General features: G+C 41.3%; 1 protein-coding gene across 1 annotated transcript in view; it reads right to left on the bottom strand.

Annotated features, from left to right (window-relative positions):
- LOC138947983 (uncharacterized) overlaps positions 1–16486 on the bottom strand; it is a 627639-nt gene that overhangs the window by 479818 nt on the left and 131335 nt on the right. The gene's annotated exons all lie outside the window — the stretch shown is intronic.

The following is a 16486-nucleotide window of genomic DNA, read 5'->3' as shown; positions in this document are numbered from 1 at the left end:
GTCTGTCTGTGTCTGCATCCGCGAAATGTTTGTTCTTTTCGGGGTCTTTGTCATCTATGTTCAGAACTCTGTCCTTCTAGTTTCAGACTAACAGGCCTCCTGAGCGAGCCTCTTTCCAAGGACAGCTAAACTTGCGTATGGAAACAGTACTGTCGTCTGGGATGCCGTTTTCAGTATTCTCAGCGCTGAAGAATTTGTAAAGAGAAGAAACGACAACAGCAGGAGAAATAAAAGTCGTGTGTGCATTTTGGGGCTTTTGGAGGGACGATTTCGAGTTTGAATCCGTTCTTGCACATGCTCCAAAGCGTGTAACATACAATCTTGCACACGTTTGCTTTAGTAGTGGCAAAGAAGGAAAGTGTGTGACATTGTTATTTAGTGCCATATGATGATATGAGAATTTGCCAGTGTATCCGGTTAGTTTGTGTGTGTGTGTGTGTGTGTGTGTGTGTGTGTGTGTGTGTGTGTGTGTGTGTGTGTGTGTGTGTGTGTGTGTGTGTGTGTGTGTGTGTGTGTGTGTGTGTGTGTGTGTATTTCGATCGATATCGCTTCTGTTGACAGTTTCAACAGAGGTAATCGCGCAAGCACAGATAGTTTGCAGAATCGGTTGAATACTAATGAATTACATTTTAAAAGCAAATCACATTGCATTTTACAAACTCGCAAGTTGCTCGGATTGGCACGCGTTTTTGCCTAGCTCATTCCGAACATTGTACTCCCGTGAAAAGTGTGCATGGGGTGGCGCAGTGGTACGTAATCTCAGTGCGCCCTTTGACGCACTGAGGGCAATTCCAATGGGACTCGAATCCGGGCCGGGACGGACACGGGTCAACTTTATGTGCAGACCCAGAGACGGTATCCATCTCCCACCCCCGTGTCACCACAGTGGCACGTAAAAGACCTCGGTCATTCTGCCATAAGTGCAGATGGCTGATACCACCTAAACACGCATACACTTGTGTATCTCATCTAAAGTCGGGTTAAAACCCGGGAACATGCCCTTAATAAACCGGCACGGTTGGCCTAGTGGTAAGGCGTCCGCCCCGTGATCGGGAGGTCGTGGGTTCGAACCCCGGCCGGGTCATACCTAAGACTTTAAAATTGGCAATCTAGTGGCTGCTCCGCCTGGCGTCTGGCATTATGGGGTTAGTGCTAGGACTGGTTGGTCCGGTGTCAGAATAATGTGACTGGGTGAGACATGAAGCCTGTGCTGCAACTTCTGTCTTGTGTGTGGCGCACGTTATATGTCAAAACAGCACCGCCCTGATATGGCCCTTCGTGGTCGGCTGGGCGTTAAGCAAACAAACAAACAAAATGCCCCTAATGGCTTTGCCGTGAGGGCGTAAAACTTGAATTTCCCCCAATGGGACATTTTGAGATGTTATGCGCCAATGGCGCAAGGCGCACCAGTAAATGAAACCCTGTATCTCATCTCAATCTCAAACTTGCAACACAACACGGCACATGATCACACTATCAACCTCATCGCAATATATCTCATCTCGATCTCAAACTTGCAACACACCACGGCACATGATAACAATATCACCCTCATCGTAATATCTCTCATCTCAATCTCAAACTTGCAGCACAACACAGCACATGATCACACTATCACCCTCATGATCACACTATCACCCTCATCGTAACAATTATATAATGTCAATCTCGGACGTGCGACACATCCGGACAGTCACAAATCCATGCATACCAACTGACAACTAAAACTAAAACTAAATCACATTTGTATTAGAACAATACACATAAACCAATCATTACTCAAGATTAGTTCAAATAAGTGATCATTACTTTCACAGTCTGTGTGTTTAAGAGTGACACCGGGGATCTGTTCGTTCATATGCACATTGACATAAAACTTGTTTTTAAAAACTTTTCAGAAGAAAAAAACCAGATTATTTTTAAGATGAAATTGTTTTTATACTCGTTCCTGGTATGGACATATTTGTTTTAAAATAATGTTTAAACATGTAGTGCCGATCGTATGCAGGAGAATACTTCTTATCAAACTTAATAGAGCAATAATGACATACACAACTTTCTTTCGACCTACTAATGTATGGACAGACACCAGTTTCGTTTCTTTTCCTTACGCCATTTTCTTGACGTTTTATTTTCTTCAGACTTCCCTTTATGAAAGATACGCCATTTTTAGAGAGATGTATGCGTATAGGATCCTGCATGGGGCGTTATAATATAACACTTGGAAAATGTCAGGTATGCCAATTGTATGGCTCTTAGGCTGTGGTCACTGAACACAGAAAAACAAAGACACACACACACACACACACACACACACACACACACACACACACACACACACACACACACAGGCGCGCGTTTCATGCGTCAATCGATTCAAGGGGCATACAACTGATTTGCGTGTGTATGTTTCACCCCAGATAACTTGTGCCCACTCTAGTGTTCAAATATAAAAAGGATGGCCAATATTTACAATAGTCAACTACTGTATGCTTTGTTGGAATTGGAAATCTTCCTTTGGTGTCCTGAAAACCTTTCTTTCTTTATTTGGTGTTTAACGTCGTTTTCAACCGTTCAAGGTTATATCGCGACGGGGAAAGGGGGGGGGGGGGGGGGATGGGATAGAGCCACTTGTTAATTGTTTCTTGTTCACAAAAGCACTAATCAAAAAACTGCCCCAGGGGCTTGCAACGTAGTACAATATATGACCTTTCTGGGAGAATGCAAGTTTCCAGTACAAAGGACTTAACATCCTGAAAACCTGCCTCGCAAGTTTTGTATTGACTCTTGCACTAAAACGCATTTACAAAACCTAATATTGTGACCCTCCACCACGAAATGAGTCGCATGTCACCTCGCGCGGTTCTGGGCTAGACTTAATATAAGTCCGGGGAGTGTCTGGTCAGTGTGAGGGTCACCTTAGTCACAGGCTTATAACTCAAACAGTGTTCGATCTTTTCTAAAACGGTTTTCACCACTGGATAGAGTGACTGCCTGCCTATTTTGAATATCGTGTGATAAATTTGATTCTGTTAAAAAGATAATCAGATCATAATAATATGATAATAAGTTGAGATTTTCCAATTTCCAATGTTGATTGGAGATGGTTTATTGTGCGTTGCTTATCTATCCGCATGGTATTATCCATAATTGGCTAAGGCCAAAAAAAAATAGTCTGTTTACGGTAACATAGACCAAAAAAATAGGGTCGGTAGGTCGGGATATTTTTTTTATTTTTTATTTTTTTTCCCCAAAAAATCATATTTGTACGTTATTTTGCCAAAAAAACCCAAAAATATATATTTTTTTTCCCCAAATGCCAAAAAAAAGTCAAGGGTCGCGCGAAAAAAATAGGGTCGGTCGGGTTACTGTAAACAGACTATTTTTTTTTTTTTGGCCTAATGTGTTGTAAGTTTATTGTTACGTTATTTTGCTAGAATGTATATGTAGTTGATGTTATGTTAAATAGTATTTTTTATTCATAGTTAATATGTAAAGCGCGGAGAGCATGGATTACTGTGGTTCGCGCTATATAAGCTGTCATTATTATAAAGATTCTGATAACACCAGGGAACGGAGAATGATTTGCTTACAGGGATTATATCTAAAAAGGAAACTGTCTCAAATCGCCCCCAAGAGCTTTACAGTTCAGGTTGGGGGTTGTAATTATTTGACCACACACCAGGAATACCTTAAAATAAACGTTTGAGCGCTGAGTTACTCAGTTGAAAACGGCTGTGTTTTGAGTGGGCATTGAGCGAGTCATAATTTTCGTCTTACCTTTCGACCCTGAGTATTTCATGCGCTATTCCTAGAGATACAGATCTGAAATTGAGCCGAGAGCTACAGAGTTCATTTTGGGAGTTGAATAGATGACAATTTTAAAACACACGAGGAAGGTCTTAGATTTAGTGTTTGAGCGTTCTATTTTTCAAATTTGAATGCTGTGTTTGGTAGTCATAACAGACCGTAATATTCTCCAACCGACAGTGTTTCTATTTCTGTTGTACGAAGCGTTTTAGCGCTGTATGGCACGGAATTTATATGCGTAAGCTAGACTGTAAATTTGACTTCCTCAATCCAACTGTCTTGATCTACTTTGACGAATGGGTATAGATGAAAACTAAATAAATAATGATGCCGACCAGAAGTCTTGCCTCCTGACAGGAGAGCTTGGCGATGCAAACCGCTCGTTGATTAAAATTCATTTAATTATTTGGCATAGTTTCGGAGCAGTTTTGAGCAAATCATTGCAGGTGTTTCTAAATTGCAGTACAGCGAATGTCCCTTGAGCTTGTTAAAGGCACAGTAAGCCTCCCGTAAACCATCACAGAGCTCCCCGAGCGTCTAAATACAGTACAAGCATACTTCCATTTGAACGCTCACCGAACGGGAACATCCTGGCTGCTTTCTGTCGAGCGTGAGACATTTTCAAAGAATTTATTTTCGTAGACTTGTTCCGTTAACAACAACGGCGCCTCGTTTTTGCGCTAGACCTAACTTTTAAAATCTAAATAATAAATTGACAGCTTGTTACACAAACATTCTTTAATCATAAAAGAATTCGTTTTTCATCAAGACAAGATCAGAACAATTCGAAGTTGTGAAAGTTTAAAAAAAGAAAAGCCCGGAAGCAGGGTCACGCAAGGGTCGTAGCAGACGACGGCCGGTTTATCAGTGCAAATCGCCGTTCCTCTCAACAGTCAAAAGCCATCGCTAGAGTTCTTGTGAACCACAGCCGTTGTTTCGTGCATAAAAAAAACGTGCTATTGTAGATAAGCTCACGTCGAGTCGCATTCAAATGACTAACTATGACGACTGCATTGTGAAAAGGGAAAACTGGATCACACGGGTTCACGATGGCTCAGGGGTAAGATAAACCACGCAAAAATAAATTCTTTGAAAATTGTTCGCTCTTTACGGAGGGCACCTAGGATGTTCTCAATTGGTGAGTGTTTAAATGAAATGGTGTTTGTACTGTGTGTAAAAGCCTGACCGTATCTGTAATGGTTTACGGGAGGCTTACTCTGCCTTTAAGGTCCAAATCGTCAGAAAATGTAATACAATGGCGCCTTCGGTATCCCAGCCAGCAAAATTATGCGCAGCGAATGCGTCTCGCTGTCGCCAAATAATGCGTTCCAACTGCGAAAGACGCACTCGATACGCGCGCGATTTTGCAAATCGAAATCAGTGCGTGACGAATTCGTTTTCCCTCAGATAACAAAGACCATACGCGCCCCCATCGCACACTTGTGCAACACTCAAGATTAAGTATGCGCTCTCACGCATGTTCCCGTTTGGTGAGCGTTCAAATGGAAGGGTGTTTGTACTGTGTGTAAAAGCCTGACAGTACCTGTGATGGTTTACGGGAGGCTTACTGTCCGGGCGTGATTTCTGGTATTGAATATTCATACCAGCCGTCCAGCACCAAAACGAGGCGCCATTGTTGTAGAGGACCAAGTCCACGAAAATAAATTCTTTGAAAATTTCTCACGCTCGACAGAAAGCAGCCAGGATGTTCCCGTTCGGTGAGCGTTCAAATGGAAGTATGCTTGTACTGTATGTAGACGCTCGGGGAGCTCTGTGATGGTTTACGGGAAGGCTTACTGTGCCTTTAAATAGGATCACATTGATTCCCAAACCTAACAGTAAACATCAAAACTGGAATATTATTAATTATTTAATATAAGCATCTCAATTTCACTAAACTAGTAGTAGTACATTTATTTTCTCTGTGATGTATTTTTATTTCTCTTTCAAAAAAATATTTGTTTTTGTACTTTATCACTGCACACACTGACACAGCCTCTGCCTGCCTCTCTGGTCTATGCATGCCTCGGGAACAAGGGTAATTTCTCTCTTTTCCGAGACTCAGACACAGAATATTCCACTATGTCACTATGCGGAACTGAACGTTGAACATCTGTGGGGGAAAAAAAAAATATATATATATATATATGAAGAGCCTGTTACTACTAAAGCTCCTGACAACTGCTGCCACAATGACTCGACCAGATTAGGAACCAACCAAAGTTCACCAAGAAACAGACGATGAGACATAACATGATAAACGAAAATTCAGTTTTTATGGTGCCGTATCAGATTCGGATGGCATTTTCAGTTCACTCTTCCACAACTCCTTAAAAACAAACCACTGCATCAATCAACTTTATGTTTTTGGAAAAGTTAGTTCATTCATTCATCTTTCAGACAAAACAAACATGAATGAATAGAACAGTGTTCTTCTAGGCGAAAAAAAAATCGAAAGTGTGAGAAACTCTCTCTGCCATCAAACTCGAAGCCGAGAAGGCCGCGAGCTATCAAAAATTCAAATTCCCAAATCTTTACTTCAGTTGATCAACTTACCTATTCTTGAAAGAAGTCAATCTTCATTTCAGAGAGAAGGATAAGATTAACTTGCATCCAATAAGCAAGTCAAAAATACAAGTCAATAAGAAGAAAAAGCAAAAAAACGCCGATACATGTGGATTGACAGACTTCTAGCCAACAGGAAGTTCGAGATTGAAGTATGTGTGACAGACAAGAAAAATAACTTCAATAAATTGCTCTTTGCAGTCAAGGTAACTGTCTCCCCTGGAATTAAACTTTCATCTATAGATTTTCTTCCACAGCAAAATAAAATAAAATGAAAAAATGCTGAGAACAAATGTTATGTAACCATTAACATCAGCCTTTATTTTGAGTAGATAATTAGTTTCAAAGTTACAATAGTTTACATTTTTTTAGTTTAATCTTAATTTGATTAATGTTTTTATCTGTTTGTTATGGGTGTTCATATAGATTTCAGTATCTTTTCTGTTCATATAATAATTTTATTATGCTTTGCATAGATTTTTCCATGACATTATTTTGTGGAAAGCTGATTCCTACAACAATACCAAATCCCCATTACAATAATAATAATACACGCTTAAATAATTATAATGATAATACAAATTAAAATAATCATTATATTTCATTTAAGATAAAAAATAATCCAGATAAAAATTACACAAAATAAAAGTTAGTAATAACAAAATGATTAGATAAAAATTAAATGGGAAAACCATTACATAAAATAAAAATATTTACTTTTAAATATATTTTTTTAACCGAAACTGTCCAAAGATAAACTGAAAAATAACGGATTGAAAGTTTTTATGCAATTTATTTTCTAAAAAAAAAAAGTTTTTGAAGAAGAATAACTATTTGTAATCAAAATGTAAAAGTAAATATTTTTTAAAACATAAAATATAATAAATTATTTCATGAAGAACAAGCATAAACACACGGTGTAAAATTAGGAAAAACAATAATAACAATCACCTTTTTCAAATCCATGCGTGCTATCCACTGCGTGGTGAAGTCGTTTCGAATGCGACAATCTGGGTAAAAGTTGGCGAAAAGTAACGCGCGCGAAGCGAAGGTGTCACGAGGCCGTACGCATCCCCGCATAAAAAAACGCTGAAATAACGCATGCGTCACGCATAATCATGCTGGCTGGGATGCTATCGTTAAGTCTAAAGCGCAACAAAAGTCAAAATCACCCCAATAAAAATCAACTTACACCAAAATTCCACGACGACGTCGACATAGATACCCGTTGACGTGAACTACACAGGTGTCATCGTCCTCTTCTTCTTCTTAGTGATAGGTAGCCAACATCAGCATGGTGATGAATCTGCTACGCTTGGGTGATGGTGGTTCCGGTCTATTGCTTGGTCAGGGGTCCTGAACGGAAGCACCCATTTACTCATGTACCCATGTACTCGTCTGTGTCCACCTGAAACTAGGAGCTTATCTATCCATATGAACGACGACACAGGTATTCGTTGGTCTGATATACACATGTGTCACCGTTATGATAGGGTGCACTCATGCATCTGTAAGACACCGTAGGCCTGCCCTACGTTTCTTTGTCTGAAAGCCCTCTTTGGTCGCTTTCTTTGCTTTGGAAACGACATACTTTTGTGCAGACATTTTCAAGATGGCGGGCGAAATGACAGCCAATTAGGGATGCGATCGAGTTTGACATACGAAACAGGCATTGATTCTCAGCTAATAAATGTGTGATGACAATGTCGTAGAATTCAATCGTTATTGGAAACATTTTCAGTGAAAGTTGACTTCAAATAATTTAGAGTTAAAATACGTTTTTGTCATTCCTACGAAACGCGGTGCAGTATAACCAGTATCACACATAGGAATTACACCCGTTTTGACAAGCTAGGTCTGTTCGCGCAAACGACGCACTGGCGATATCCTGTTGGCGCCTTATCAAACCTTTGTCCTCCAGGGCCGGACCAAGTTCGTTTGAGGGGGGGGGGGGGGGGGGAGGGGGTTCCAACTGAAGGCAGGGGTCCAAAGTCCACATTTTTTTTTCTCTGAGAGGTACATTGGATGGCCAGGGGGGGGGGGGGTTCCGGAACCCCCGGAACCCCAGGAACCCCCCCCCCACCCCCCAGATCCGGCCCTGTCCTCAAAGGATACTTTTGATCTTTTGGGTTCTGGCGAATTTGACAAATTATTCGAATCTGACGAATCAAGGAATCCACTGTTCTGTAAGCTGTACGCTCACGGCACGATTTGCTCCAAAACATAGCAGAAGTTTTGTGATTAGAAAAATCAATGTGAGCGAATGCGCTACGTGATATAACTCAGCCTTACCTGATAAGGACGAAACTGCTGTGACGGGATTAATCCACAATACTGAAAAGAGAGGCCGGACAACGAAAAATCACCTCAAAAATCACCACAGAGTTGCGAATGGAAAATCACAAGTTATTCCACCTATCCCGAAATTATCAGTGTTGAGCACAATCAAGGACAGTCGTTGGCGTTTGGTTGATCTCATGTGTTCAACATTCTTCATGGTTGTTGCTTGTATTGTTGTTGTGGTGGTGGTGTCGTCTTCGGTGTCGCCGTCGTTGTTGTTATTGCCGTTATTTATAACGGTGATGATGTTGTCGGTGTTGTTGTTGTTTTTCTTGATTTTGTTGTTTCTTTTTTTTATCTTTATATCCGTGAAACAAGGTTTGGCACGCGAACATTCCCGATACAACATCTCTAATTCCTGTTTAAAACGTTCTTTTCGTATTCATCTCTGTAAAACAAGGCTCTGTTTGCTAGGCACAAACTGTCAATGCGACCTCTCACTTTCCTATTCGTTTGAATATTCTTCTCTGTGATGAAAGACTCGCGTACACTGTCAATCCCATCTCTCGGGTTTTGATTCGTCTGACGATTAAATCTCTGTTTAAAGGCACGCTCCTTCTCGTGAAATCAGTTGAGCTCAACCTTTCACATCCGGCCAGACTCCACGCGGGATAAGACTTCGCCTGGCCTATACCAGTTTAGAGACACTGACCTTCTTACCCGGGGTCAATGACCAATTTTACCCGAGAGGAAACTGTTTCTTTCACAACATGTGAAAGTCTCTCAAGGACTGTCCAGCGAAGAGCAATAAGAGAGGTGAATAGCACAGAGAGGGGGGGGGGGGGATTTGGGGGGTGGGTAGCTATTTTGACTGCCGATACAATCGCCAGCGGCTAGTGGCACTGAAGGGGTGATGACACAGTCAAGTGAGGCGGAGCTGTCTAGCCAAAGTGTCTGGGCTTGATAGTGGGGGGGGGGGGGGGGGGGTGAGTGGGTAGTGGAGAAGTGACAGATTTTGAGATCGCCCGCGAGAGATCTTTGTTTGCCGGTGTGACGTTTTCATCTTTCGCCGTGTTGATTTCGCTTCTCGGCCTCGTTGATCTAGTATAAACTCTACACTGAACAAAAAAACACCCTTCGACAGTACTGATGAGCGACCTTGTGTACCTTACATTCATGGGGCCAAATGTGTCCAACCAATTTGTTTTATTTAACTTAGAAATTTGATTCATCCTAAAATGTTTTCCTTCTTACTCAGGGGACGTAACCACTCAGTACACGTTTTCGAAGAATGCGATTTTGGGGGTGAAATCTATTAAATTTTACCACCAATTTTCTTCACATGCAAGAAAATGACATGCTTTTTGTCCATAAATAATTTCACTTCTTAATTTTACCAGGAAACAACATTTCAGTCTTGAGTGATATGTCGAGGGGGAAATATGTACACAGGCGAAAGATGAAAACGTCACACCGGCCGTTCCGATTGACTGCGTTGCCTAACGACTTCGTGCTTCAGCTAAATTTGAACCCGCCCGGCGGGCGATTTCAGAGAAATTTTGAACTCGCCCGACGCGATTTGAACCCGCCGGGGGCGATCAGGCGACCGCCAATGTAGGTACAGGCCTGGGGAGGGGATTCGGGGAGGGTGGTGGATTAAAGATGAACGTATCAAATTGTTATTTGTGAGGAGGAGAGAGTGAGACAAAGAGGAGCTATCGGGTGGAGAATGGGCGAGGGGATTCGGGAGGGGGGATTCTAATGTGTGTGTGTGTGTGTGTGTGGGCGGCAGGTTGGGACATTTTATCAACGAACGTAATAACAAAACAAAATAAACAAGGAACTTAGTCGATAAATATCGACAGGGGGCCGACTAATGGTTTAAATGTGAAATGTGTGTATAATTATGGGTGTGGGTCTGAAATGAAGTTAGGTAGTAGTTAACATTTGTTTTGAATAATTATTGGTATTTTGACAATGTGGGTAGCATGGAAATGTAAGCATTTGAATGTAAGTCTTAGGTACCATTGTACCCAGGAAGAGAGACGAGATATAGGAGTAGGTTGCAATAGCTTGTGTGGTCTTTGAGTTTTGTTTTTGGAAAGATATTGTTTGAAGAAAAAGAAGACAATTACAGTAATGCAATATTTATTGTGAAAACCAACGATTGTACAAAGAACATGTGAAGCAACATTATGTCTATGATGGTGTGAAGAAAATTAGTTATGATTTATACTATTATTATTATTTAGACTTGAGACTGACAGTGTTGTGACGAGCGTTGGCTAATGGTAACGAGTACATATGGGTGTAGTTGTGGTTGTGTGTGTGTGTTTGCGCGTTAGTTTGGATTATGGGTGTAATTTGTAAAACAGATGTGACAGTAATAATGGAGTTCACATCAGTGAGGTTAGTTTGAAATGGAACACACGCACGTTTTTGAAAAAACAATATGAAATTTTGAACCATGAGATCTTTATTAAATAATAAACTGAACATCAGCAAAACACCAAAGCAATTATTAATACGGTTTGAAAAGCTTGACTTACTATGTTAAATAGTGGATTGAAGGCTGAAAACGTCATTTACAAATTACATCTGAGATTGGGAGGGCACCCACCCGGGGGAAGTGCTGAAAGTGTGGATGAGAATACCCCAAAAAAATGCTGAGTGACAACAGGGAGGTTAAAGGCTGCCCTTTTAGTAGCGTTCATTAATTAATTCCTATTGTTTACATGTGCCAATAATGTTATAAAACTGTACCTAAGGGGATATAATAACGATTGGCTGTAGCTTTCGAACACAGACAAAATTATGTCAGTATTGCAAAGTGGTTTTGATAGTGTCGAATGTAAACAGAACAGTCTCAAAGTGAAAGTGGATGTTTTCCGGAAATTGCGAAGTTAACAAGAATACAGAAAAGCGCGCTTTCCTGCTTAGCACAATACGCTACCGCGCTAATCCGGCGTGTCAATATCACTATGTTTTGGACGTGGAAGGTGAGCGATTTCCTTCACGCGGGGATTGACGACGCTGTACTGTCTGTCAGTGTTGACGGTCTAAAAATAGCCCAACCTCTGCTTTGAGACACATGTTTACCGCCCTCAGCTAATTCAAGAAATCACCCCCCTCCTGCTAGGTACACGTGCACTCAAGTTAACCTCTGCTTTGACCTGTGTGCCAAGAGTCAGATGAGAGAGAGAGAAAGCGAGAGCGAGAGAGAGAGAGAGAGAGACACACACACACACACACACACACATAGACAGAGACAGACATAGAAAGACAGAAGCGGAGAGACTCAGAGGGAGACACAGACAAAGACATACATACAGAGAGAGAGAGAGAGAGAGACTCAGAGGGAGACACAGACAAAGACATACATACAGAGAGAGAGAGAGAGAGAGAGAGAGAGACACACACACACACACACACACACATAGACAGAGACAGACATAGAAAGACAGAAGCGGAGAGACTCAGAGGGAGACACAGACAAAGACATACAGAGAGAGAGAGAGAGAGAGAGAGAGAGAGAGAGAGAGAGAGAGAGAGAGAGACTCAGAGGGAGACACAGACAAAGACATACATACAGAGAGAGAGAGAGAGAGAGAGAGAGAGAGAGAGAGAGAGAGAGAGAGAGAGAGAGAGAGAGAGAGAGAGAGAGAGAGAGAGAGAGAGAGAGAGAGAGAGAGAGAGAGAGAGAGAGAGAGATTGAGAGAGAATTTTATTGATCTCGTGAGAACGGTTGAGGCGGCCTTGCAAAGTTTTGACGGCAACAATAATTATTGTAGTTCTCTAAGACTTTATTTCTGTTTGATTTGTAATATGTTGGGAAGACATATTTATCAATTGATCAACAAAATAAAACATAATACAAAACGACACAACATTGTTAAAATCATTATTGGCCAACGTTGAACGTTTACGAAGGCCTTAATCTTCCCGCGCCGTAGACCAGATTAATAGGTGCGTGATTTTGGTATTTTGATTTACATAACATTAAACCTTTCTTGGGGTTCATGGTCATGGCAACAGCCATATTAATATTATATGATGTATAATATTATATTTCAGCATATGTGAATTACATGTCATCATACCAAACTGTCATACATTTTTATTCCTACATTATTCTGATTGATCACAACCAAACCTACTATCATTGGACACATCCAAATGCAAGCGCCTGTTCTTGACAACTTACCATTGATCTAAAAATATATTTTTAGATCAGTGCAACTTGCTTGGATCTCTTGTTTGGCCTGTAGGTAAAATGTACAATGTATTTTCTGATTTGTGCACAAAAGCTTTTTTTTTTTTCTAACATAACAATGTTTAATGTCACTGTATGTTTGAAAGACCATGGTCACATTTATAAAACAAATGTTAAATTAGAAAATAAATAACATTTTTGTTCATGATTTTTTCCTACACCTGTGCTGAAAATAAGACATAAAAATGTTGGTATATAAGTCACTCAAATGCAGTATAGTACGATTGGTTTGACTTTGTTGCGGTTGACCCTGCACAGTTCGACCTATGATGTTTTTGTTGAACAATTTCACCTATGGGATGGGTGACGTATTTCACAACTTCCTGTGTTACACAAACTCAGTGATGACCAACTTTGTCTTCACCCCTCCCAAAGGGTGACGGATTTCACAACTTTCTACTGATGAACAATGTTGCCTTCACCCCTCCCAGAGGGTGACGGATGTCACAACTTCCTGTGTACACAAACTGTTGACGTATTTCACAACAAAATGGCGCTGCCCATGGTCAACCGTATGAATGGGGGCCTCCTGGCCCCCATAATAAAGAACAAACAAACAAAAATTAAAACCTGACACATGCAGGTTTATGTAGTCATTCGTTAGACTGATTTTAACCTGTCTTAGACGACTACCCATAATCTTTTCATATTCACTGATTCAGTCAAGTAATGGCACACTGTGTGTGTGTGTGTGTGTGTGTGTGTGTGTGTGTGTGTGTGTGTGTGTGTGTGTGTGTGTGTGTGTGTGTGCAGAGCATATCTAAAAAAACCTACCTGACGGATTTTGATGAACATTGGTTTACATATTCTTGAGAGCATTCGCTAGTGTGGCTGTTCTCCGATATTTGATAGCGTTATTTGATGTCGTCATATTTTCCCGTTTGCAAAAGTTGAGCCCGCACTGGTCAGAGAGAAGAACAAATGAATATATGTGGAAATCGCAAACCCGGCCAGAAGGCAGACACGGAAAAAATGATGTGTAGGCTGCTGATACATGTACTTGTATGTGTCTGATGCGAGTATACTATGTTTACAAAAATCGTGAATAATATCTAGCCGAGATGAATCGCAACCTTTGTACCTCTCCCTTTATTTAAGATTTTTTTCCCATTCTTCTTCGTGTTAGTTGGACGGTATTCTTTCTTTTTCTTTTTTCTTCCAGCCCCAACACAGAAAGCGTAATAGCGGCTATTTTATTCATTCTTCTGTCTCGTTCCCTCATATTCGCATGTGATATTATGTCACTCCTTATGAGATTACACCCCCCACACTTTGTTGCTAGACCTTTGTTGAGGAGAGAAGAGACGAGGAAAACTGGTATGAAGTACAAGTCAAAAATCGCACCTTGATCTTACCTGACTGTTGAGCTCATTTACGGCACTTGGCAGTCTTTTGTCGGGCTTTTGTCGATCGCTTGTCCACTCGGATCATAACATTACGGACATGTCCCCCCCCCTCCCTCCTCTAAACTTTGCCAAAATGGGTCCTCTTGAGACATCTCGCGTATGAGAACAAAAGGAAACCGACATGGCAAATCATATGGACAACACATGTTGGATTTCTTCTTAGGGTACGCTCACTTGTAAAAAAACAATGCAGCCAATGTTTTCTCGAAAAGTTGTGTTTGTGTGTGTGTGTGCGCGTGCGCAGGTTTTCAATGTACTGTTTCGTTGAGAGGATCGTGGGTCGTGTTTTTTCTCTTCATTTTAAAATGTTCATTACAGACATATAAGACAAAATAGAGAAAAAGAGAGAAAAAATACAGAAAAAAAACTTACAGCAAACCAACCATCAATCAATCAATCAATGAGGCTTATATCGCGCATATTCCGTGGGTACAGTTCTAGGCGCTCTGCAGTGATGCCGTGTGAGATGAAATTTTATACGGCCAGTAATTGCAGCCATTTCGGCGCATATTTACCTTTCACGGCCCATCAGACACAATGTTTATTCCAGATTTTTTTAAAATATATTAATGTCCTACAGGCATGTATGTTTAGCCTTTTAAGGACATGATCTGGGTTGTATGCTTAAAAAAAAAAAAAAAAACACCACGGGGGGCAAGGGAGGAAAGGAGAAGGGCCAGACCAAGCAGCCAGACCCTGATGGCTGGGACTCGGGACCCACTCTCTCTCTATATATATATAGGGGGCGGGGTTGGGTATATTAAAAGGTATATACGTTAAGATCCTTGTCTAAGAATATTTACAGCCTCTCTTCACCTTCTTGGGGAAGGGCCATTAAAAACATAATCTTTAATTCGAGTATACTGTTTTTAAGAAAAGGTGTTAAAACTCAGGACCACGTTCTGTTAAAAGAGTTTTAAGAGTGAAACTTGTGAGAATAAATAGGGAAGGTGTGCACGGCACGTGATAATTCTCTTAGGATATACAACTATCTGGTAAAAAGTCAAGCACACACATTTATGCGCGCACGCATATATCCTGCGCCAAGTAGGTCCTGTCCGTGATAAACGGGATAAAATGATAAAATAATAAAATGACTATCTGCATTGTCCGTCGACCTCCCCGCCACTGCAATAGTCGTGGGTGAGGCGATAGTACAGTGCAGTCTTAATTAAGAAAAAAAAGTGTCAGAACGAGATGGAGACCTCTCGTTTATTATGTTCTATTTTTAATTAGATATTAGAGTCCGGGAGCAGAAGCTGAGCTCTATAGTTGGGTTGTCTGGACTGCGGCACTCGATCACTAGGTGGGGCACTGCCCTTCGCTCCCTGTTACCCGAGTGCCAGCAGCCGCACTTTTCGTCGTCGTTTAGCACGACCAGATCACCTGTTAAAGGGTTTAAAAGTGACATCATTGTGAGAAAAAATATGAAGAGCATGCGCAGACCCATGATACAGATCTTCCATAGGGTAGTAAAAATTGAGAGAAAAAAGCTATCCTCTCGTTTATGTAATCATGTGTTAATGTGTATTGTATAATCCGGAGGCAGGAGTTTAAAACCAGTATATATTTAGGGAAAAGTCTGTGTTGTGGCACTCGATCACTAGGTGGGGCACTGCCCTTCGCTCCCTGTTACCCGAGTGCCGACAAACAATAGGCCTAGGATGAGTATTAGGTTAAAACCGTTGACACATGACGATCATGTATTTATGCTGGCCTTATAAAGAACTACTCGTCATGAAAATCACAGTTCAAATTCAATCAGAATCCGGACTTCCAGCCCAAAAAGGCCGTGAGACAGTCAAACATTTGTACCGGTTAAAAAACAAGGACAAAGAACTGTCCGAAGCAGTAAAAGTCACTTTCAAAACGGCAGTCTTGCCACGTATCATGTCTCTCCAGGGAGAGGAATACTCAGTGGAGCCTTATGCCTGCCCTGTCCGCCGCTGCAGCCATTGCAATCGGTTTGGCCACGGGGCGGCTCAATGCAAAGCACCCACCCCCACATGTACCCGGCAGTGCGGAACCAAAGGCCATGGCCGTGATGGCTGTGGGCGGGACCGTCACTGCGTGAATTGTGGGGGTGAGCAGCATACCTCGGTTGTGCGGAGTACATGTATAAGGTAAGGCTCAGAGCGAACAGAATTCGTGC

Source organism: Littorina saxatilis, linkage group LG15 (genome assembly GCF_037325665.1).
Source record: "Littorina saxatilis isolate snail1 linkage group LG15, US_GU_Lsax_2.0, whole genome shotgun sequence".
NCBI classification, from domain to species: Eukaryota; Metazoa; Mollusca; class Gastropoda; order Littorinimorpha; family Littorinidae; genus Littorina; species Littorina saxatilis.
This window is presented reverse-complemented; position numbering and strand designations above follow the sequence as displayed.